We start from the raw sequence: 22,984 nt of genomic DNA, 5'->3' as shown, positions 1-22,984 counted from the left end.
CCATAATCCAGTCTCCCATGAGAGAAACGACAAATCAGCTCTGAGGCCTACACGTTTTGCATCATGTTTTCCCGCATTTCCATTATTGTGGCCCAGCCAGAGCCGAAAAGAGGCTTCAGGCCTCAGAACGCTCTGAAAGCTGTAGCTGCGTATCCTTGGCCTTGCACACTTGGGCCTCAGCCAAAGGGGCCCTGTCCGAGACAGTATTGAGCGCGGTTATCTGCTTACTCCTACCGAAACCACATTCCTGCCTGGAGAAGGAGGGATAAACATGACCCATCTGCAAAGGAGGAGGCCTAGCCTTTCTGTCTCTTTTTGTGTGATTACAAAGCTCACGTCAGTGAAAAGCCCATAGCCCCCGTGCAAGACTTCAGCAGTAAACAAAGAAATAAATGCCACATTGGCCCTTGGTGATGGGCAACCTATGTCACGAATCAGTCCCTGCTCCAAACTTTAGATATCAGATAATACGAGATGTGCTGGTCACCCTGACACTGAAGGTCTCATTTTCAGACTCCAGACTCCCGGTTGCATAGCAACCCTTTTACACGTCAGTTACACGTCATGCCCGAGTTGAGCACAAGTAAGGCAAAGTTCCAGTAAAGTTCCAGCTGATCACGCAACCCCCTCTAGGCATCCACCCACCTATGACACTCACCTATTACCATCAAGTGGACGCCCACCTTCACGCCTACTTACACGCCCACATGCTCTTATCTCATTCTCTCTTGCTCCGCCTGAAGCGCTCTTGCTTACGTATATTATTACAAACATATATATACTGTACTCTGTGAATAAAGTTTGAGAATACCTTTTAGAGAACCCTGGTCCTGATCCCTTGTGGTGATGGAACTATTCTCCCTATAACTCGAGTTATTTGAATAAAGCCCTTTTGAACCTGATACCACGGACTCAGCCTTTTGCTTCATGTATAATTGTATTGATATCTAGAAATTCTGAAACTCGTAATAATTTATTTACGACAGAGACGAGAGTACGAAGACCCAGGAAAGCATAGTATACACCGCCATCAAGCCCGGCGGCTCGAAGGAAGGAGAGGAAGCCCCCCACCACCTCCGCTACGGCCCTGGACACGGGTCGTGGCTTAAGGTGAGTACCTCTAAGGGGGTCGTTTTGGTGGGGGTGGTGGGGAGGCACGGGGAGATAGTGCACACGTGTGTTGTTTTGCCTTTGCACCGCAGAGATTCCCTCACGCCTTTTCCCTCCCTCACGTCCCATCATCCGGTGGTGGTTGCATCTATCTAAAAGAATCTATAGAAAACCAGCATTAATCCCAGGTATGTCATTTTTCCTTTCTTTTTCCTTCTGTTGATTCTCCCCTGCAACCCGGGCCGAGAGAGAGCCACGTAATCTCTGCTACCTCAAGAGCCTGAGAGGCCAAAAGAAGAGTCCGGAGAAACAGTGAAGGGACTTGTTCCATGTCCACTGGTTGTTTCGTTTCTTAAGACATTTATGTTGCCTTGGTCAAGACTGTTGTTCTCCCAAAACAAGATCAAAAAGGCAGAATAAGAAGCATTCAAAACCTGCTCTTGACATGTCCCGTGGTCCCTTCTGCCCCACAGTCCACCCCAAACCCTTACAATTGGTGTCACAAGTGAGATTTCTATCCCTGTGTGTCGAATCATGACACAACCCGTGCCTGTGGAGGGCATAATAGCCCAGTTACCCAAGGGGCAGGGGCACCTTCAACTGGTGCTGGAGCAGCAAGCCCAAACAGCGCAAAGTGACCGAGAAACCATACAAAACACCCTGAAAGAACAGGCCAACCTGCTCACCACCAACCAACAGGTACAGGACACTGCCATCTTACGACTCACAGATGCCATCGTGAGTACAAGGGTGCGTCCAAATGTCCCGGGATCAGTCCTACAAAAATACCAAGACGGAGACGATCCAGAATATCTTTGTATCAATTTTGAAAGGGTGGCAACCAGTGCAGCCTGGCCCCAAGAGAGGTGGGGCCAGTATATAGCTCCACTCCTGTCAGGAGATCTGCAGGCGACCTACCAAGCCGCCAACCCAGCAGGCACCACAGCATATGAAGAGGTAAAGAAGGTTATACTTGAGCACCTGGGCTGCGACCAGGAATACTACCTGACAAAATTCTGCAAAGAAAATTGGACTGCAGGAGACAACCCTCACACCCTTTACTACCGGATCAGGGATCTGGGTAACCGGTGGCTGACACCCCATTCTTCCAGCGAGGAGGAACTCACCGAAAAGGTGTACCTACAACAGTTCTTGGATGCATTACCTTCCAATACTCGCTCTTGGGTAAAGCAGTATCCCAACCTTACATCCACGACAGCGGTGGAATTGGCCTGCGCCTTCCACGGGTCTCCCGATTTCAAGGCCGGCATGTCACGGCCCCCGTATAACACCCCAAGAAACGCAACCCGACCAGACACCAAACGCCTAATGCCTCCCCGCATAGCCCTTAAAAACCCCTTCCCTTCCCCCGCTCCAAGTGGACAAGGACCCCAATGTTATCACTGTGCAGATGGGTCACATAGCCAGACAGTGCCCCCATCGAACCCCAGCAGTCGAGCCCATTGAGGTCGGGTACTCCAGGGGCCAGATCAATGTGATAGGGAAGGGGCCCCATCAGTATAGAAGGGAGGTGCTATTGAACGGAAAGAGGCAGCAGGCTTTACTGGACACCGAGTGTCATGTCACAGTAGTAGATCAAGCTTTGGTTACCTGGACACAGTTGAGGGAGAAGGAACACGTAAGCATTACATGCGTACATGGGGACACTAAGGCCTATCCGGAAGCTGAAGTCCTGTTAGACGTAAACAACGACCCCCACCTACGGAAGATAGGTGTCATACCCTCCTTACCCGAAGCTGTCATAATCGGGACCGATCACCCTCAGTTCAGACAGTACCTAGATGAAACGAATGGAACTACAGGAGGAACCATTCAGGAGAGGGGGCTCTTAAAACCAAAGGGATGGAGCGCCCAGTAACTATAAAGTTAAACTAAATTTTCGCTTTGGTTAAACAATATGTTCAGCAATTAACACTCCACACATCCTGCACTCACAAATAATTAAAGCACTTATAAATCGATTACAACTTTTTATCAAACAATATATTTTAATGAGTTTAAAAAATGCACAGATGTGTATTACACATAAAGATTTGATCACATCAACAAAAAAAACATAAATTCATATACATAATAAAAACAATAATTAAAGAACGATTTAAAAAGGAGGATATAAAAAGACAGCTCACTGTGTCTTCTCAATGTTAATTTGGGTATCTATATAGACAGCAAAAGGCATGGGTCTAAATTCCCTGTCTCTAACTTGTTGCTGCCTTTTCCAAATTTAACACAACATATACTCTGAGCGTCAACGCGTTTCGGTGGTATACACTTGTGCCTAACTCGAGATAGGCACAAGTGTATAAGAGAGTGATAAGGTAGAGTAATCAATCTGTCAAAGAATTGTATGTATTAAAATGACCGGTATTGCTGTATACATAAAAGTTGATCACTGTCTGTATAGTGATATACATTTTTATTTGTTTTCATTTTTGTAATGTAGTTCAATATAGGACCCGGTTTTTAGGTCTCGTTGAATCAGCGGGCATGCGCTGCTCGGAGAGACATTTAGTAGGTGAGTTTTCAAAGTGCTGCTGGCTGGCGACAAGCTTGCGTTCACGCGAGCGTGCACGCACGCAGCCGGCAGCTTTGCAATATGTACAGCCACGATCACTTTCACCTTTGCACGCGCGCGCACCCCTAGCGTTTCTTGTTTTAAATGCCGACAGTACCTTAAATATGAACTTTACCTCAAGGTGTGTTCTTCATATTTGTGCTACTGAACCGTTGACCACTATGGGGCATATTTTCAGACTACGGTGGCACGTCAAGGGGTGAAATAACAAAGCGAATGTTCACGTTACTTCGAGAGTACCGCCATTTTGAAAACCACATTTGTACTTTTTTGTCAGTTCAGGTGTTGCACAGATTCGACTTACCCCATTAAAACATTGCTTCGAACCTCACAAACTACGCTACTCACTGCAGAATCTTCGGGAATTCGAATGTCGATTCCATGTTTTTTCCCTTCTTTTTTTCATTTTCTCTAAATCACAATTTCTATATAAGTGATTGAATGTGACAGCTGATACCACCAACACACAATTGCTTAAATTCAAATGATACTCCTCTTATAGGGTAGCTTTATGCGTGATGTAATTGCGCACAGCAGATGTGTGGGTTTTGGACTCTCGTTAGTGGCGATGTGGAGAAAAGAATGATGTCGTTTTCAAAGTCATTAGTTATGTTACTGGTCATTTAATTTGCTCACAATGTATACGGGGGCTGGGTTGGCTGCCTATTTACTTTCTAAAGTTTTCTGTTCTGTGTTGTCACTTTGAATGCTTTAACAGTGTGGCAATTGTGTGTATGTGTTATGCACATATAAAAATGTGAGATACTTCATAATCTTGCCGGCCACTCTATCCAGTCCCAGTGGCGTCACTAGGGGGGTGCGGGGGGTGCGGACCGCACCGGGTGACACCCTCACATGGGGTGACACCCGGCACCGTGACACCATCGGGGTAATGGGTGCGAGCTTTCGAAATGGAGCTCAGCCACTGACTTCCTTTAGGCCCGGGGGGGGGGGGGGGGGGAGTGATTCACCAATCCAAACTCTAGCAGAGTGGTGGGGGGCTTCAAATGATGAAGACATGCCCCACCCACGTGAGCAGGAGCCACCGCAACAATCCCCTGCGCGGCTGCGCCGGCCTCACCGCACCTAGAGCACAACAATGCGCGCGGTTAGAACACCTTCCTGTAAACTGAAACCGCACACAGCGCCAGACTGCCTGCTCAAGGCCACAATTACTCGCTCCTGTCACAGGTAAGTGAAGATTACTCACTGCCAGCGAAAGCCATCAGCTTCTCCACCCACAGCAAGTAAACACCGCAGCCAATGGTCGCACCATTCGAGCTCCCCTTCCGCCCGTGCTCCTCCCTCCCCCCGGACAGTGCCTGTACGTCAAAATAGCATGATGCTATTTATTGAATCCTGCAGGTTACTTTGCTTTTCTCTTTAGGAAAAACCTTCACGCAGAAAATGTTTGTTCCTCTTGTGTAATATTAGATGTTATTTACCGTTTCGTATAAAAATATGTGAATCGAATGTACAATCCTGTTCACATTTAATCGGTATGAACAAAATACAAAAAAAGTTATATAAAAAATATTTCTTTTGCGGCGGAGATGGATTACAGCAGAGAGGGCCAAGGGGAGTAGGGGGGAATTAGGAGAGAGGGGTAGGAATGCAAGCCAGGAGTTCGGAAGCATATGAAATCCTAGCATATAAACAAAGTCTCTGTAAAAATAAAGACCCCATAACCAGGATTATAAAATGTCTTCTCACTTAGTCGCACTCGCCAACAATATGCCCGGACTAGAGTTAAAATATTAATATAATGTGGTATTATAAATAAATATTAATATAAATAATATAATAGGTTTGGTAAATTATTTTAGCTCGATTAATTAAATAAATTCAGGCCACCATTTTTGTAGGGAGCCTTTGGTAACTGAGTCTGTTTTCGCGCTCCTCTCTAGTCTCACATGGAACAAGGATGTCACCATTCGAGCTCCCCTTCCGCCCGTGCTCCTCCCTCCCCCCGGACAGTGCCTGTACGTCAAAGCCTCCTACCTCGGAGAAGAGGCATAGGAATACCTCAAATATACGAGGAAAGGAGGATTTACTATTAGTGGGTAATTTGCGCACAAAAAAAAAAAAAGTGCCGGGGCTCGCGTCAGGAGGCAGCTTGCTCCAGCGCATTTCACCTGTTAGCGCCGCCTAATACAGAACCAATTACTAACCATGAAAGGGGGGGCAGTGGGGGAGGATGTGGCGTAATGGTCAGAGCTGCCGACTTCGCAGCTGGAGAGCCGGGTTGAGTCTAACCACACTGGACCCAATTACGAGTTGGTCGATAAAATGAGGGGGTCATTCTGGGCTCATTTACTGTCCACTACAAGTAGGAGGAATAACAGACCAGACCCAGTATTACTGGGCTATTTACCACTTCCACTGCCCCACCCCTCCAATTCCAGATCCCTCTCACTCGCCTGGATCCACAGATATGCACTAAGATACATCAAAGCTACACTTTGCATCTGGAATTTCTCATTAGAAAGTCGCAATAGAGCTGAGGAGCCGCGCGTGATGATAGGGGTCAGAGGTTAAGGAGCTAGACATGTTGATTGCCCTGCTCATTCGATAGTGCCAAGGTCGGCCATTATCTCACTCTTCTCTGTTATGGAAGGGCGAGAGGGGGAGGGTCTGAAAGCTTGGCCAGCAGCTGTCCCTTTATGTGACAGAATGAAATTTGCATGAGTTGTGTACCACGTGTTGGTCAATAGCATTTCTGGGCTGAATGAGATTGTAAAGCTTTCCAATTTTTTTTTTTTAAACAAACTCAATTCTTCCATGGCTCGTCTCCTTATGTGCCTTCGTAAAGAATGCGCCTGTCTGACCATTTGATTGTTCCATATACCCATCACACAGTATGGACAGACTAACCAGTGGCGTCACTAGGAGGTGCGGGGGGGTGACACCATGAGTTACCGCACTGGGTGACACCAACTCTAGTGACGCCACTGTCCAGTCCCATTGAGGCTGGAATTTCATTTGGAGGGCAAAGGAATGACTACTTTTAATTGGGGGTGCTTGCTTCTTGAAACCAAAGCACTAAAGTATTCAGTTATTGGAGTGCTTGATAGAAGGCTGGTCGTTTGTATCCTTCATTCAGTGAGTGAGCCACAGAAATGAGACCCACTGGGAGTGGTTGCTTTTTAGGTCTCGCTGAGTCAACGCGCATGCGCTGCTTGGAGAGACTTTAGTAGGTGAGTTTTCAAAATGCTGCTGGCTGGCGACAAGCTTGCGTTCACGTGAGCGTGCACGCGCGAACCGCCAGCCTTCAGCGCCATCTGTCTTTCCTCTTGCTTTTTCCCTGCCTCTGCCCCCCCCACCCCCCTTCGCGCTTACAAGCATTCGGGATTCTCCCAGTGGGTGCATCTCCGTCAGGCAATTTCATGCCCACCTGAAATGCTAACGATTATTTATTGTAGCAAACAGCGCGATATAACACAAGCATTGTATAAATAAAGGGGTTCAGGTAGCAAACAGCATGTAAACACCAGAATCAGGCCACACACGAGAATGCTGTCATGAGCTTGCATAATGTTACAAGAGCTTCCTGTAGCAAACAGCAAAATTGAATAAACAGTCATAATGTAGCAAACAGGCTTGCCAGAATAATTAATCAGGACATAACACACCAACAGCATGTCTGGAGATAAGTAAGATTATAATGCGTGCATCCAATATTTACATTTGATTTACCATTTCCTAATAAATGCTCCTTTCAGGGGGCTGGCTGGTATGCAACGTACGCATAGGGGAGTGCTGAAGTCATCAACTTTAATGCATGTTTGGACACACGTATTTGCAGGAGTATTGCTACAAAGACAATAACAGAAAGAGGACCGCCTCTCGAAATAGAATCATACTGAAGGAAGGGCTCTGTTGTCTGCAGGAGACGACCTTTAACCCTTCCATTGACTCCTATTCTGTGTCGGCAATGTTTGCCTGTCACACACACAACCACAACAACACAAACAACCACAACCACACAACCACACACACAACCACACACACACACACAACCACACACACACAACCACACACACAACCACACACTCACACAACCACACAACCACACACAACCACAGCCACACACACACAACCACACACAACCAAACACACAACAACACACACACAACCACACACACAACCACATACACACACACAACCACACACAACCACACACACACAACCACACACACAACCACACACACAACCACAAGCACACACAACCACACACACAACCACAACCACACACACAATCACACACACAACCACACACACACGACCACACACACAACCACACAACCACACACACAACCACACATACAACCACACACAGAACCACACACACAGCCACACCCAACCACACCCACAACCCACAACCACACACAAATACACACAACCACACACACAAAGGGAGGAGACAACTGCAGCAGGAAGTTCGGCTCGATCAAGACAGCAGAACCACCGGAAAAGGAACCCCTCGGCACGACCTGGGCAGCAAGAAGTTGTCACTGGAGGCATCGTGATCCTATGAACAATAGTGTCATCAATGATCTAATCCAAACTGTAAACTGTGACAAATAACATCCCTATATATTGCAGTACCACAAAAACAGCAACAAGCATTGGCATAGCCAATAGGTAATACACATCTGCGCATTTTTTAAACTCATTAAAATATATTAATGTTTTGATAAAAAGTTGTAATCGATTTATAAGTGCTTTAATCATTTATGAGTGCAGGATGTGTGGAGTGTTAATTGCTGTGCATATGGTTTAACCAAAGGGAAAATGTTGTTTAACTTTATAGTGACATAGAGACCACCAGAGCAAGGGAGAAGAAAAGCCGACAAGAAAGATGAAGGGAAAAGAGAGACCACACACTCCCAACAATCACTCCCTGCTTTTCCTCTCTCCCTCGCAGACCCCGACAGGATGAGCCCGGTTAGAGGAAACGGCAGGGCAACGCAAGTTCCCCATTGCGCAATACTAGGACACTATACTTTCAGCATTTAATAACGAGAGCGCTGACGATGCGGATGGCACCCATCAGGTGAACACATAATGCACAGGCTAGCGGCCCTTGTCCATAGGGGATGCGATATTGACGGAAGGGAATTATTACCTGTTAGGAGCGGTGCTGGAGCAGAGTTTTCCGTTTGAAAATTCGCTGGTTTTTGAAGCTCTGGCATGTCTATTTGTCATATTAATTTTCTAATTATTAATAATTAATTATTTGTCTTGTGCAAGTGTGTTTATATTAATCAATCCGTTTGTCCTAATAAGAGAGAGTTACACGTGGGTGCGCATAAATGTGCTGTTTAACAATAACGTGCGTGTTTTCATGTTTAAACGTTGCTATGTGCTGTTTATTTTTGAGCACAAAACGCTTTCCGAATTAATGCTTTTCTATGTTGCAAGTGCTAGATAGATGCATACACATAAGGGTATTAGTGGGGTTAACACTGTTTAATCACTATGCTGTGGTAACGTTGTTTTTGTTTCTTTTAATTAAGATGGTCTATTGTGGCCTATGGCGGCCTAGTTAAAGATGGCCGATTTTGTAAGCCTGGCCTCGATTTAAGAATAGAAAACTGTGATGGAAGAGAGCCCTGCTGAATATGGTCCTGAAGTCAGCTGACCACAGTCCTTGCTTGCCTTGTGAAATTTTCCGTGAGGACATCAGCAGCCGGGATAATCTTCGAGTGAAATGGAACGTCCTTGGCAGCCTTGGGAAAACAAAGGAGCCTTAGAGAAAGACTCTGAGCATTGGTCTCATTGCCGAGGAGAAGTAGAACTAACAAGATACATTTTCGATTCTTGGTTCCTGTTCCGTAGTCTTTATTTTGTGATTTTTCCTGAGCGGAGATTTCCGAATGTAGCAATGTTACATCCTTTCCTTCTCGCTCTGCTCAGCGGTCCAGCGGACATTACAACTTTTCTTTGTATCTTTCTTTTGTTCGATTCAGTATAAGAACTGTTAGCCTAGAGAGGGTTCCCCCCACTCCTTTTTGCCACTTGCCATTTGCCTTTGCCGCGTACCGAATCTGCGCTGCTGAGGATTGATGCTGAAGGGACTTCGTCTTGAGAGACTTTACCGAGAGACTTGTCCTGACCCGTTCTGACATTTAGCTAGAATAGGTAACTATGAGAAAAATGATTTATGCTGCTTGATTTTCTTTGACTAATTTTAGATAAAGCAATATAACTTGAACATGGTGTTGGATATTATTTCTTGTCAATTATTGTGTATTATATTTTGATTATTCGTATAGGTTGTATAGATTATGTTTATGGACAGTCACAATAACCAGGTCTTATCGACCTCGATATAGATGCAGGGTGATAAGGAGTTTTCTTTCCACAGGTTTATTGCTGCTGGTAGAGTATTTGAGCGTATGTTAGTGAAATGGGCCCTAGCGTATGATGAATGTATGTGCGTGTAACTGTGAGATTACTCTATCTGTGGTAGTGGGAATATTATACACACCCTGATCTCTATCAGCGGCAGCGTAGTTGTCATTAGATGTGGAGGACCCCATACCCCCTTTGCCAGCCAGACCGCACACCGACACTCTATTGCCCCTCAGAAATCGTCACAGGTTCGTATCCAGCCCTGATACTCTACCCCACTGCGGGGATAGCGACGCGCAGACCTATGCATAGCCTAGCGAAGCATATTAAAAAAAAATCCATAGGTTGTTAGGAGATGTTTATTGGAAAATGAATGTCTTATTGGTGCACCCCCATCCTCTCTCCTTTTTCATTCCGAAGCCTCACTGCTGGGGATCGAAGTAACTATTCATGGGTTTACATTGCGTCTTCTGACGACGTCTACGTTATGTATAAGCATACTGTTTACGACCAACTATATTGATGCATGGAATTATTTATTAAAACTGTACACTAGATACAATGTTACAGAAATGTGAACAGGCGATCATGACACTACGGTTTGCCATTTGTTGATTTTACATGTGGGAGCTAAGGCACGAAATAACTAGGCCGCTGTAATACATAGCAATATTCTGCACGCTGATGTCATATGGTTGTGTCAAACAGATTTGCAATTTCTTTTTTTTGGGGGGGGGGGGGGCTAGTCTGTACCGTCATGCAAAATGTAATGTAAAGGAGAGCAATTTTTGTATGGAACAATAAAACAACAGAAAAAACAATAATATTTAAAAAAAAAAAAAAGGATGAGCCCGGTTAGCTTCCATACAGCCCAACGGAAGGACAACACTCTTACGCATGCTTGGGAACACGTCAGAGAACAAGAACCAGAACAGGTAGGACCCTATTTTCTAATAAAAAGGGGGTTGTTATATAGGGCAGTGACAGGGGACACACACAACATCACACAGCTATTAGTCCCCATCCCCTTTAGCGAACATGTCCTACAGCTGGCCCACAGGAGGACACTACAGCATGGAAAACATCCTGAAATATCTGCTAGGAAAGTTATATTGGCCGGGGGTATATAGAGATGCAGCGAAACACTGTGCTGCCTGTGTGGGTTGCCAGTATGTGAACCCAGGTGGAGCAAAGAAAGCCCCCCCTTCAACCCTTACCTATAATCGACTTCCCGTTTAAATGGGTGGGGTTGGACCTAGTAGGCCCTTTACCTCCCTCAACCAGAGGACACAGATACATTCTGGTCATAGTGGAGTACGCTAGTCGGTATTCTGAGGCGTTTCCCTTGTCGAGTATGACTACTCCCACTATAGCCCAGGCCATGATATCCCTTTTTTCCAGAGTGGGGTTTCCGTCCGAAATCCTAACAGACCAAGGGACCCCTTTTATGTCCCGCCTTATGGCACAGGTCTGTGCAGTACTGGGCATTGATAGGATACGAACATCTGTCTACCACCCCCAAAAAGTCGGCCGCGTGGAGCGCTTCAATAAGACCATCAAAAGTATGCTCCGCAAGGTCATCTCGGAAACCGGGAGGGATTGGGACCAAAAGCTACCCCTTGTCCTCTTTGCAATACGATCCCACGAACAGCGGTCCACTGGCTTCTCCACTTTTGAGTTATTGTTTGGCAGAAAACCCAGAACACTGTTGGACATGGCAGGTGAACAAGGGGAGGGGGAGGATTAGGAAGGAAAACCCCTGTTGCGCTATGCTGCTGACCTCAAGTCCTCCTTGACACGACTACGGGGCTTAGTGCACGATCATATGGAAGAAACCCAGAGGGTACAGAAAAGGAACAGCCAGCTCAGGGAGTTTCGTCCAGGGATAAAAGTACTCCTGTTGCTACCTTCCACTGAAAACAAACTGTTGACGCAGTGGCAGGGCCCCTACGTCATAGAGAAGAAGGGGACCCTGGTTACGTACAGCGTCCTACTGCCCCTTCGTGCTGGGGGAAAACAAATCTACCATGTCAACTTCCTAAACAAATGGGAAGAGCCCTTTACGCCTCAGGCAGGTGGAATATCTAGTGTGCACTAACAAACAGATAGACATACCACTGATGACTCCCCAGGAATGCAGAGAAAGGACGGTACCAACCGGCGACATCATGTCTCATGCGTAAAACGCCCGGTTACTTGAATTACTGGAGAACTTCCCAGGCCTTTTTCCCACCACCCCAGGACTGACTACCATGGCCCAACATGACATAGTGTCCTTGGAGAAGAAAATCGTAAAACAAAAACCCTATCGTATTCCAGCAGCACAAAGGAAAGCAGTAGAAAAAGAAGGGTCCGCCATGTTACAGTCCCATATAATGCTTTGGCCTTCTAAGAACCTTGAGGAAGGTTCTTCCACTGCTGCCACTAGAAGCCAAAAAGGTTGCGGTCCAAGGGCTAATCCAGTCTCGCCTTGACTCGAACAATGCCCTATACATGGGGGCACCTGAGTTTACACTTCGAAAACTGCAGGTTGTCCAGAACTGTGCAGCTCGTTCCTTGCTAGAAATCCCGCGCACTCAGTCTGCTAAACCTGCCCTAAAAATTCTCCACTGGCTGCCAGTGAGGCAGAGGATAGCCTTCAAAGCACTGTGCCTGGCGCACCGCACTTTCTGGAACACAAGCCCAGCGATCAACAGAAATCTTGTTAACCCCTACCATCCCAACCGGAACCTACGATCAAAGGAGGCCTTCCTTGCCGTCATTCCCAGAGTAAAGCGAGCCAGAGCAGGGGGAAGAATGTTCTCGCTGAATACCGCCAGGCTCTGGAACGACCTTCCCCTCCCACTCCGGTCCAACTCAAATCTTCTATCATTCCGCAAAAACTTAAAAACATGGCTGTTTGACAAACCCACTGTACCATAGCACCTCCTCCGTCACTTCTGGTCAGCTTAGCGCTTGGACGCCCATGGGCAGCAATCGCGCTCTACAAATACCATTACAATTACAATTACAATTACAATTACAATTACAATTATAATTGAACCCGCTTGTGGCAATTGGTGTTCCCCTGTGGTGATTGTGCCCAAATCCGACAGAAGCCTGCGTTTTTGTATTGACTTCAGACAAGTGAATGTGATCACTAAGTTTGACACTTATCCCATGCCTAGAATTGACGAACCTATCGAACAGCTAGGACAGGCCAGGTATATGTCAACCATTGATCTCACAAAAGGGTATTGGCAGATCCCCTTAACCCAACAAGTAAAATAAAAAAAACGGCATTTTCTACCCCCTCCGGTCTCTATCAATTCAAGATGCTTCCCTTTGGTTTACATGGGGCACCAGCTACATTTCAGCAATTAATGGATCGAATCCTGAGGCCCCATAGAGAGTACGCTGCAGCATATCTGGAGGATATTGTTGTCTTCAGCCCGACCTGGGAGGAACACTTAGTACATTTATTGACCGTGTTTTCTGCGATCCGAAACACCGGCCTCACCATAAACCCAAAGAAATCCCCTCTAGTTACAAACAACATCACTTCTTAGGTTACACTATTCAGGAGGGCCTCATAAAACCCCACATCAAGAAAGTAGAAGCCATCAGAGCGATTCCTATCCCCACCACCAAACAAGACATACGTTCCCTCTTGGGGTCATAGGGTACTATCACAGGTTCATCCCTAACTTTTCCTCCCTGGCCAGCCCTCTTTCCAATCTCCTGGCGATGAAATACCCCTCACGCATACCCACATGGAAACCAGAGTACGAGAACAGTTTTCACGCCCTGACAAACGCCATATATACAGCATGGGTACTGCACTGTCCAGACTTCCATAAAACCTCTGTTCTCCAGACGGATGCCTCGGGCCTCGGTCTGGGAGCCGTGCTATACCAGCCTGACTCAAACGATGACCTTAGGCCTCTTCTCTATATCAGTAGGAAACTCTTTTCTCGAGAAGCCCATTATTCAACAATAGAGAAAGAATGCCTGGCTATCAAATTGGCCATAGAGGCCCTACAGTATTATCTGTTGGGATGTCCGTTTATCGTGCTCGCCGACCATGCACCCCTCACTTGGCTAGTACACAACAAGGACACTAACCCCCGCATCCTTCTGTTGTTCCTAGCCTTGCAACCTTTCTCTTTCCAGACTCTGCACATTCCTGGAGCAAAGCAAGTGGGTGCCGATTATCTTTCCCGAAACCCATCTTTGGAATGGCCCAAACGTCCATTCCAGAGGGGGGAGATGTGTAAGGAGTACAGCGACGTGGCAGAATGGAAGTGGACAAAGGATGGTGTTGGCCTGCAGTCCAAGCCGGAAACATTGAGCGGTCTAGAGGTAGACTGAAGGACCTGGGAGGGACCCCTGACGTCATCGGGGGAGACGACCAAAGAGGCATGGAGCCAGAGACCAGGAAGAACGAGAGGAGTGGAGAAATCGGGGACGAGCATAGAGAGAAACGAGGCGAGGATGGAAGACGAAGAAGATGAGCGAGACGAGAGACCGAAGACCCAGGAAAGCGTAGTATATACCGCCATCATGCCCGGCGGCTCGCAGGAAGGAGAGGACACCCCGGGGGTCCCAACGCCGCGGCCCTGGACACGGGTCGCGGCTTAAGGCGAGTACCTCTAAGGGGGTCATTTTGGTGGGGGTGGTGGGGAGGCACGGGGAGATAGTGCACGCGTCTTTTCCTTCCCTCACGTCCTGTCGTCCGGTGGTGGTTGCACCTATCTAAAAGAATCCATAGAAAACCAGCGTTAATACCAGGCATGTTATTTTTCCTTTCTTTTTCCTTCTGTTGATTCTCCCCTGCAACCCGGGCCGAGAGAGAAGCCACATAATCCCTGCTACTTCAAGACCCTGAGAGGCCAAAAGAAGAGTCCGGAGAAACAGTGAAGGGACTTGTTCCATGTCCACTGTTTTTTTCTTTTCTTAAGACATTTATGTTGCCTTGGTCAAGACTGTTGTTCTCCCATAATGGGATCAAAATGACAGAATAAAGAAGCATTAAAAACCTGCTCTTGACGTGTCCCATGGTCCCTTCTGCCCCACAGTCCACTCCAAACCCTTACAGGGCTACTTGGAGCCTGAGGTTCTTGATGGAAGGACGCCAACAAGCCTTTGCAACTGCAAGTCAACACGCTGCACAGAGTTTAGGTTCCTGAGGCTCTGATGAGAGATACTGGCCTCAAACTTGGTGAGAGGACAGAATAGGCCTCGAGGGATGTGAAGAACTATCACTTGTGTTGCTGAGCCTTTTGGAGTCCTTGGGAGCCCAGGATCAGCAAACCGGTCTACTTAGTTGCTGTGCCTGCAGATGAAGGGAAGTGACTCCTTCACTTCAATAGAGATTTCTTCAGGTGTCTTGGATGTCCACTGGCCTTGGAGGGTTCCTGTATGGTGCACAGGCATGGACGTTGCAGCAGCCAAGCAGGGCGACAAGATCAGGAGCAGCAGGAGTCTTCCCAGTTGCAGCTTTGATGCACAGAGCGAAGTCCAGAGTGCCCAGACGGTTGAAAAAGAAATGGTGTCTAAAATCAATCTTGTCCCACGATAAATGTGGGGCCCCAACCTCAGCTACGTCCTCAAGAATCCTAAGGAAAGGGCTGGGACGATTCAGGGCTCCCTCTCAGGGGAGGGGTTGGACAGTGGGAAGGATACTCTGATGTCCTTTGTTCAGTTTTGTGCCGGAGCAGGAGCCAACGGCTTCCTGAGTTAGTTTGAACGGACTATGCAAGGAGGGTACCAAGTTTGCCCTTCAAGCAGACTGTGTGGAGCTAGCAAGTGCTCCCACCCAGCCCCAATACATTAAACCCTGCTTGGGAGGTGGTCACACCTCCCTTTGACAGGATACCGATTGTTCTGCATTCCCCTGTTCGAGCTTGGCTCAGCAGCAGGAGGGCAGAATCGTGTCTGTGGTCGGCAACAGCCATGTTGTGCTGTCCGGGTCTAGAAGACTGGTACCGGGAGCACTGAGGGCCTCTGGAGGAGCTTTACAGTGCATGGAATCATACCTCCCACACTGTTTATGGTGTGGGAGGATGATTCCAACATGTTTGATACCAAACATGATAGGATTTCATTACAGCCAGTTTCAAGATGGTCATCGGGTAATGACGCGGTGTCACTCTATAATATGTTATATGGCTGTCTCACTTACAACCCTGGAGAATGGACTCCATAGGCTGTAGGCCTGTCCTACTCATGCAGGGGTACCCTCACACTTAAAACCGAGCACCCTGCCTTCAGGATTGAAAGTCCTGCTTTAGGGGTGACTTGTAGGTTTTAAGTGCAGTGACCCTAGATATAGTTAAACCTATATCTTTCGTAAATGATGCTAGCACCAGCTTACCCAGGCTGCAATGGCAAGCCTATAGTTACAAATTGAGTGGTCTCCCCTGGGTGATATAATACATGCTTCAGCCAATGCGGGACCCCTGGTGTTCCTATGCCCTGGGTACCTTTGTACCATATACTAGGGACTGATAGGTGTACACCAGTGTCCAATCTGAGATGCACCTAAGTACTTACAATAACAGTTTAGGAGAGAAAGCCCAGAGACTGGGGTCCTGATTAGCAGGATCCAAGTCAGGCTAGTCAGAAACAGTTTTACATCAAGCAAAAAGTGGGGTGTCACCATAAAAGCAGATCCTTCTTTCCTACAATCACCTTCTCCATTGTTGAAAAGGCAACCATCCACAAATGCCAGCCCTTGAAGATATAACATTGGATCAGAAACACCCTCAATCTCAATCCAGACATGATGTCTGCCACAAGCCTCAACCTCTTATCTCCTCCCACCGATATGGTTGACGCTCAAGACCTCACTAAGCACTATTTTAGCTCTACATGTAACATCACGGACACAATTAAAGACAGTTCTGATAAGAAGATGTAATCCCTAGTTCAACACGCTTTCTTACCGTAGAAAGCGCCGCGCCCTTAGACTTGCAGAAAGAGCATGCGGACTGACCCCATCTTTGTCGAGCCTTAAACTTTTGCATTAAAAAGAAAAGGAACTACCATAGGTGCATCAGAAGTGCTGAATCATTATATTTCCGTCAGCAACTAGACACAGCCGCCAACTGTCCCAAAAACTATTTGAATTGGTTAGAAATGGGAAACGCAATTCCTCCAAGTCTGAAACTACAACACTGCCTAATTGTTAAACATTTTCCTCTTTCTTTTTTGGGAAAACTAAGTCAATTGACACTGATCTCCGCATTGCTGTGAATTGCTTACTGGCTGAACCCTGCCGCAATGCACCTCCATCTTGCAGGAAGTTTGTCCTGGCAACCTTCTCTTTAAACCTAAGAACAATGCTTTGTGGTCCATCTTGCAGACATTTGATAAATCTGACATCTCAAAACTACGGTCTTCCACTAAATTTTCCAACCACTTCAGTGACCCTCTCCCCTTCAAATTCCTAAGGAAACTGTACACCTCCTGTTACCCCATGGACCAGAATTATCAACGCCTCTCTTACGCAAGGCACCATACCTGACTGGCTAAAAAGTGGACAAGTCACATCTATCTTAAAGAAGCCTGATGCGGACCTGTGTGATCCCAACAATTTCTGTCCCATTTCGAGCATCCCAACCTTAGCCAAACTCCTGGAAAAATGTGTTCATCAGCAACTTTAGCAACGTTTCAATCACATTGACCAGCTCCAACTCCTCAACCACTGCCAATCTGGTTTCAGACCAGGTCACAGTACTGAAACTGCCATGGTCCATATTGTCGATGACGCTTCACGCTTACTCTTTTAATCCTTCTTGACCTATCAGCAGCATTTGACACGGTCAAACATGAAACTTTCCTGAACCTCTTTGAAATTAGGATGGGTGTCTCTGGTACTGTCTTAAAATGTATCTGCTCATTCCTACAAACCCGATCTCAATGCGCCCTAATTAATCATGACTTATCCTATTAGACACCGGTCATGATCGGCATTCCCCAAGGCTCTTCACTTTCCCCCACCCTGTTTAATCTTTACATGGAACCCTTGACTGGAATCCTGTAATTCTCTAACATCTCTTGCAATATGTACGCTGATGATACGCAATTGTACCTGAAGATTGCCTCCCCTGATGACATCAGCACCCTCAATAACATCTTGATCAAAATTCAAAACTGGTTAACTCTTAACCACCTCAAACTTAACGCCCTCAAAACTGAATTCCTAATAATCTCGCCTCTAATATCAAAGACAGGCTCCCACTACTCACCACCTTGAACTGTACCCCACATATTGTTGATTCAGCAAAATCCCTAGGAATAATACTAGACAACAGCCCCTCCATGCGGGAATACGTCAGCGCCACAACTAGAGGGGCCAATTACCATCTCAATGCTTTAAGAAAATTAAAGCCTTTCCTGCGTGATGCAGATCTCAAAAAGTTGGATCACGCACTCGTAATTTCCAAGCATGACTATGGGAATGCTATCCTCGTTGGCCTACCGAAAATAAAACTAGCACTGCTGAGGGCTACCCTCAATACGGCTGCACGGCTCATCACAGGCATAAAGAAAAATTATCACATCACCCGGCCCTCCTTTGTCTGAACTGGCTACGTTATGAATCAAGGATCCACCTAAAAATAGCATGCATGACGTATAAAGCCATCCACCTTAACACTCCTTGCTACCTGGCTCAGAAACTGGTTCTATGTGGAATGAACTGAGGTTCTGTAGTACAAGCTTCCTACTACTGAAACACCCAAAATTTAACCAAAAAAAAACTTATAAGAGAACTTTCTCCAGAATTGCCCCAAAAATGTGGAACTCTCATCCTCCAGAGATCAGGACCATCCCTTCATTCACTCTTTTTAAAATCAAAGTAAATAAGAGACTACTGAATAATCTCCTTCCTATCTGATGTGACTATCCATACCAATTTGAATTCATTACTGGTGTTTCATTACGTCTCTTTGTATTATCTATTCACACTATATGTTTTACCCCTTTATTTAGCGTTTGGGCTCCACCCCATGGCTCTATATTTTGCCTCTTGTACAATCACTTCTATTTGTTATGTTGTACAGCGCTCTAAGACGGCCGGCCAAACCGACTTTTGCACTTACAGCGCACCCGCTCCTCCTCTCTGCAATGGCCAAGCCACGCCCCGTCTTAGACTCACCGGCTTTGCGGCTCAGAATACAGTGATAAATAAAATGATTATAACATTGCATTATTATAATTTTATTTATCTGCTGTCTCTGAGCGGCGGGGAGATGCTCCTCCACCATTACGAAGGAGCCGCCCCTGCACGTTTTTAGTGGCTAGTGGCTGTTACAAATCACATTAGATGTGCTTTAGGCATCAACAAACCGATTATGTTGCTTCTACTTGATTTATCAGCAGCTTTCAACAGTGTCACACTTCTGCCTGTGGTCCAGCTCTGAGTTGGGTTGAGGATTTACTCACTAATAGAACTCAGACCATTTCTCTGGAATCTTTCAGATCAAGCACTGCTTTGTTGTAAAAGGTGTTCCTCTGGGCTCCTGTTTAGGCCCTATGCTATTTAATATATTTATGCGGCACCTCAAGCCAGGATAGTGAAATCTTATGGATTGGATCTGTATTCTTATGCAGACGATACTCTGCTTTTCATTTCTTTTGACTGTGATTCCAACATTGTAAAAGAACATTTTGCAGATGGTCTGAAAGTCTTAGCAATTTGGATGACTGAGAATCGTCTACAACTGAATGCGGGAAAAACTGAGATCATGCTATTTGGAAGGGCATCTGATTGGTGGCCAGAAGAACTTTGCATTGCTCCAACCCGCAAGACAGTTGTTAGAAATCTTGGAGTGTTCCTGGACCAATCTCTGTCTATGGAAGATCAGATCAGTAAAACCTCTGGACTTTGTTTTCATATGTTACGTGTGTTAAGACGGCCTTTCCGTTTCTTCCTTTGTCAACAAGGAAGACTGTAGTCCGAGCCTTAGCGGTAAATCGCTTGGATTACGGCAATGCTTTACTTGCCTCTATTGATGAATCCTTGTTGACAGAGCTCCAGGTGATGCAAAACACAGCAGCCCGCCTTATCTGCAATGCTCCTGCGAGGTCCTCATCTGCTCCTCTTTACATTGGTTAAGAGGTTTGTAAGAGGATTGTCTTCAAGATCTGTTGTATGACTCACAAAACCCTAATGGAGAAGGGCCCTCGATAATTAATGTCGAGACTTACCCTGCATAGTCCTGAAAAGGCTCTTCCTTCTCTGGGGAAAAGGCGGCTCATAATCCCTCATATTAAAAAGTCTCGTTCAGGGGGCAGAGCGTTTTCCTATCCAGCCCCTCTATACTAAAATGCCCTCCTAGTCCATTTAAATTTCTGTATGGATTATCTCAAATTCAGGAAATCACTGAAAACTAAATTGTTTCAGGGATGGTATCGTGGTGACTGCGGCATGATGCCGGAAGGGTTCCTGTGCCGAGATACCCCTCAGGGGGTGATTTGTGAACAATTTAAATGATTGGAACATAACATAACACTATTGATTATCTTTTGTCTATAAATGCTTTCAGACCCAACCAACCACAGAAATTAGCGGTTTCCCTCTCACTTGAGGTGGATACATCGTACCCTTTGTAACGGGGACACTGGGAGAGGTGGACATAATAACCTTTGCAACAAGCTCACCAGCAGTGGACTTTTTACACTTTGGAATGAGGGCACTGAGGGAGGTGACCGTGTTACCCTTTGTAACGAGGTCAGTGGAGCTGGAAATTGTGCCCTTCGCAATGAAGAAACTGGAGGTGGTTATGCCCGCCTTTGCAATAAGGAACTGGGGGTCGGCATGCCACCCTCTGCAATGAGACCAATTGAGTTGAACATATTGGCCTTTGCAATGAGGACACTCAGGGAGGTGGATATATTACCATTTGCAATGAGGTCACTGGAGGTGGACATGTCCTTTACAATGAGTCCACAGTAGGTGGACAAATTACCCTATGAAATGAAGTCACTGGAGGTGGGCATGTCCTTTACAATGAGGCCACAGTAGGTGGACAAATTACCCTATGGAATGAAGTCACTGGAGGTGGGCATGTTCTTTACAATGAGGTCACTGGGGAGGATGTGTTAACCTTTGCAGTGAGGTCCCTGGAGGTTGGAATTTCACATTAAGGTTTCTAGAGAGGGCCATTTCACCTGTTGTAACTAAGACGCTGGAGGTAAACATGTCACCCTCTGCAATGACGTCACTAGAGGTGGAAAAGTTATCCTTTCTAACGAGGACACTAGACGTGGGCAGACAATAATACCCTTTGTGACATGACCTCTGAGGCCGTGAGGACACTGGAGTTGGACACAGTTTACCCTTTATATTGGGAAGATTACCTCTTTACAACGAAAACATTGGAAATGGACATGTTACCCTCTTCAGTGAGGTCACTGGGCCTGGAGATGTTACCCTTTGCAGTGAGGACCGTGGAGATGGACATGTTACCCTCTTCAGTGAGGTCACTGGGCCTGGAGATGTTACCCTTTGCAGTGAGGACCGTGGCGATGGACATGTTACCCTCTTCAGTGAGGTCACTGGGCGTGGAGATGTTACCCTTTGCAGTGAGGACCGTGGAGATGGACATGTTACACTCTTCAGTGAGGTCACTGGGCGTGGAGATGTTACCCTTTGCAGTGAGGACCGTGGAGATGGACATGTTATCCTCTTCAGTGAGGTCACTGGGCGTGGAGATGTTACCCTTTGCAGTGAGGACCGTGGAGATGGACATGTTACCCTCTTCAGTGAGGTCATTGGGCGTGGAGATGTTACCCTTTGCAGTGAGGACCGTGGAGATGGACATGTTACCCTCTTCAGTGAGGTCACTGGGCGTGGAGATGTTACCCTTTGCAGTGAGGACCGTGGAGATGGACATGTTACCCTCTTCAGTGAGGTCACTGGGCGTGGAGATGTTACCCTTTGCAGTGAGGACCGTGGAGATGGACATGTTACCCTCTTCAGTGAGGTCACTGGGCCTGGAGATGTTACCCTTTGCAGTGAGGACCGTGGAGATGGACATGTTACCCTCTTCAGTGAGGTCACTGGGCCTGGAGATGTTACCCTTTGCAGTGAGGACCGTGGAGATGGACATGTCAACCTTAGCAATAAGGACACTGAGGTAGGTGGACAAATCATCCTTTACTGGTTATGCTATACTTTCTAATGAGGACACTAGAAGGAGGTACATAAAATACTTTGTAATGAGACAATGGAGGCGGAAGACAATCAACTACATGCAGAGAACACACCGGAAGTGGACACAATATACTCTATATGATCAGGACCCTGGGATGAAATCATAGGTCTCAAGCTTCCCAGGTCCATGAGTGCGTGGTTCAGTCAGTCGAGGATAATTATTAGCATTCCAGGACTTATAGTCTCAAATTTATAATTTAATAAATAGGACTACTGATCCCAGAATGCCTAAAAAAGCAACCTTGACCGAATGACTTACGCACGCCCGGAAACTTTGAAAGCACTATGAAACTATCACCTTTTTATTTAGAAATGAAGACACTGGAGGTGGGACACCTTGTGCCATTTATAATGTCAAGGCACTGAGATGCACACCGTCTTTCACTTGATGACATACAACCACAAGATCTAAAGGTCGTGAATAATCTTGGGAACGCTTCCAATATCTGTGAAGTGACCTGCTTTGGTGATCACATGCGTTCTCCAAGTCTCTAGACTTTTAACTACCAGCTATAAGGCCATGGGACCAGCCCTGTCCCTACTGCCAGGTGCTGAGGTCATCGGATAACTCCATTTCACCTGGGGCCGGTGGTTTTATCTGCAGTGTTTCCGTTGAACAAAACAGTGCATTGTGGGAGCTGTAGTCCTTGTTGAGTTCGTCTACAGCTGAAACAAGAACGCCTTAAAACAATGACTGGTAAAACTAAAGTCTCTGAGTG

At 46.4% G+C, this 22,984-nt stretch overlaps 1 protein-coding gene across 3 annotated transcripts in view; it reads right to left on the bottom strand.

Moving 5' to 3' along the window:
• PTH2 (parathyroid hormone 2) overlaps nucleotides 1–22,984 on the bottom strand; it is a 149,026-nt gene that overhangs the window by 86,551 nt on the left and 39,491 nt on the right. The window lies entirely within an intron of this gene.

Source organism: Triturus cristatus, chromosome 7, assembly GCF_964204655.1.
Source record: "Triturus cristatus chromosome 7, aTriCri1.1, whole genome shotgun sequence".
Taxonomy (NCBI): domain Eukaryota; kingdom Metazoa; phylum Chordata; class Amphibia; order Caudata; family Salamandridae; genus Triturus; species Triturus cristatus.
The sequence above is the reverse complement of the archived record's forward strand: the minus strand, read 5'-3'. Positions and strand labels throughout refer to the sequence as shown.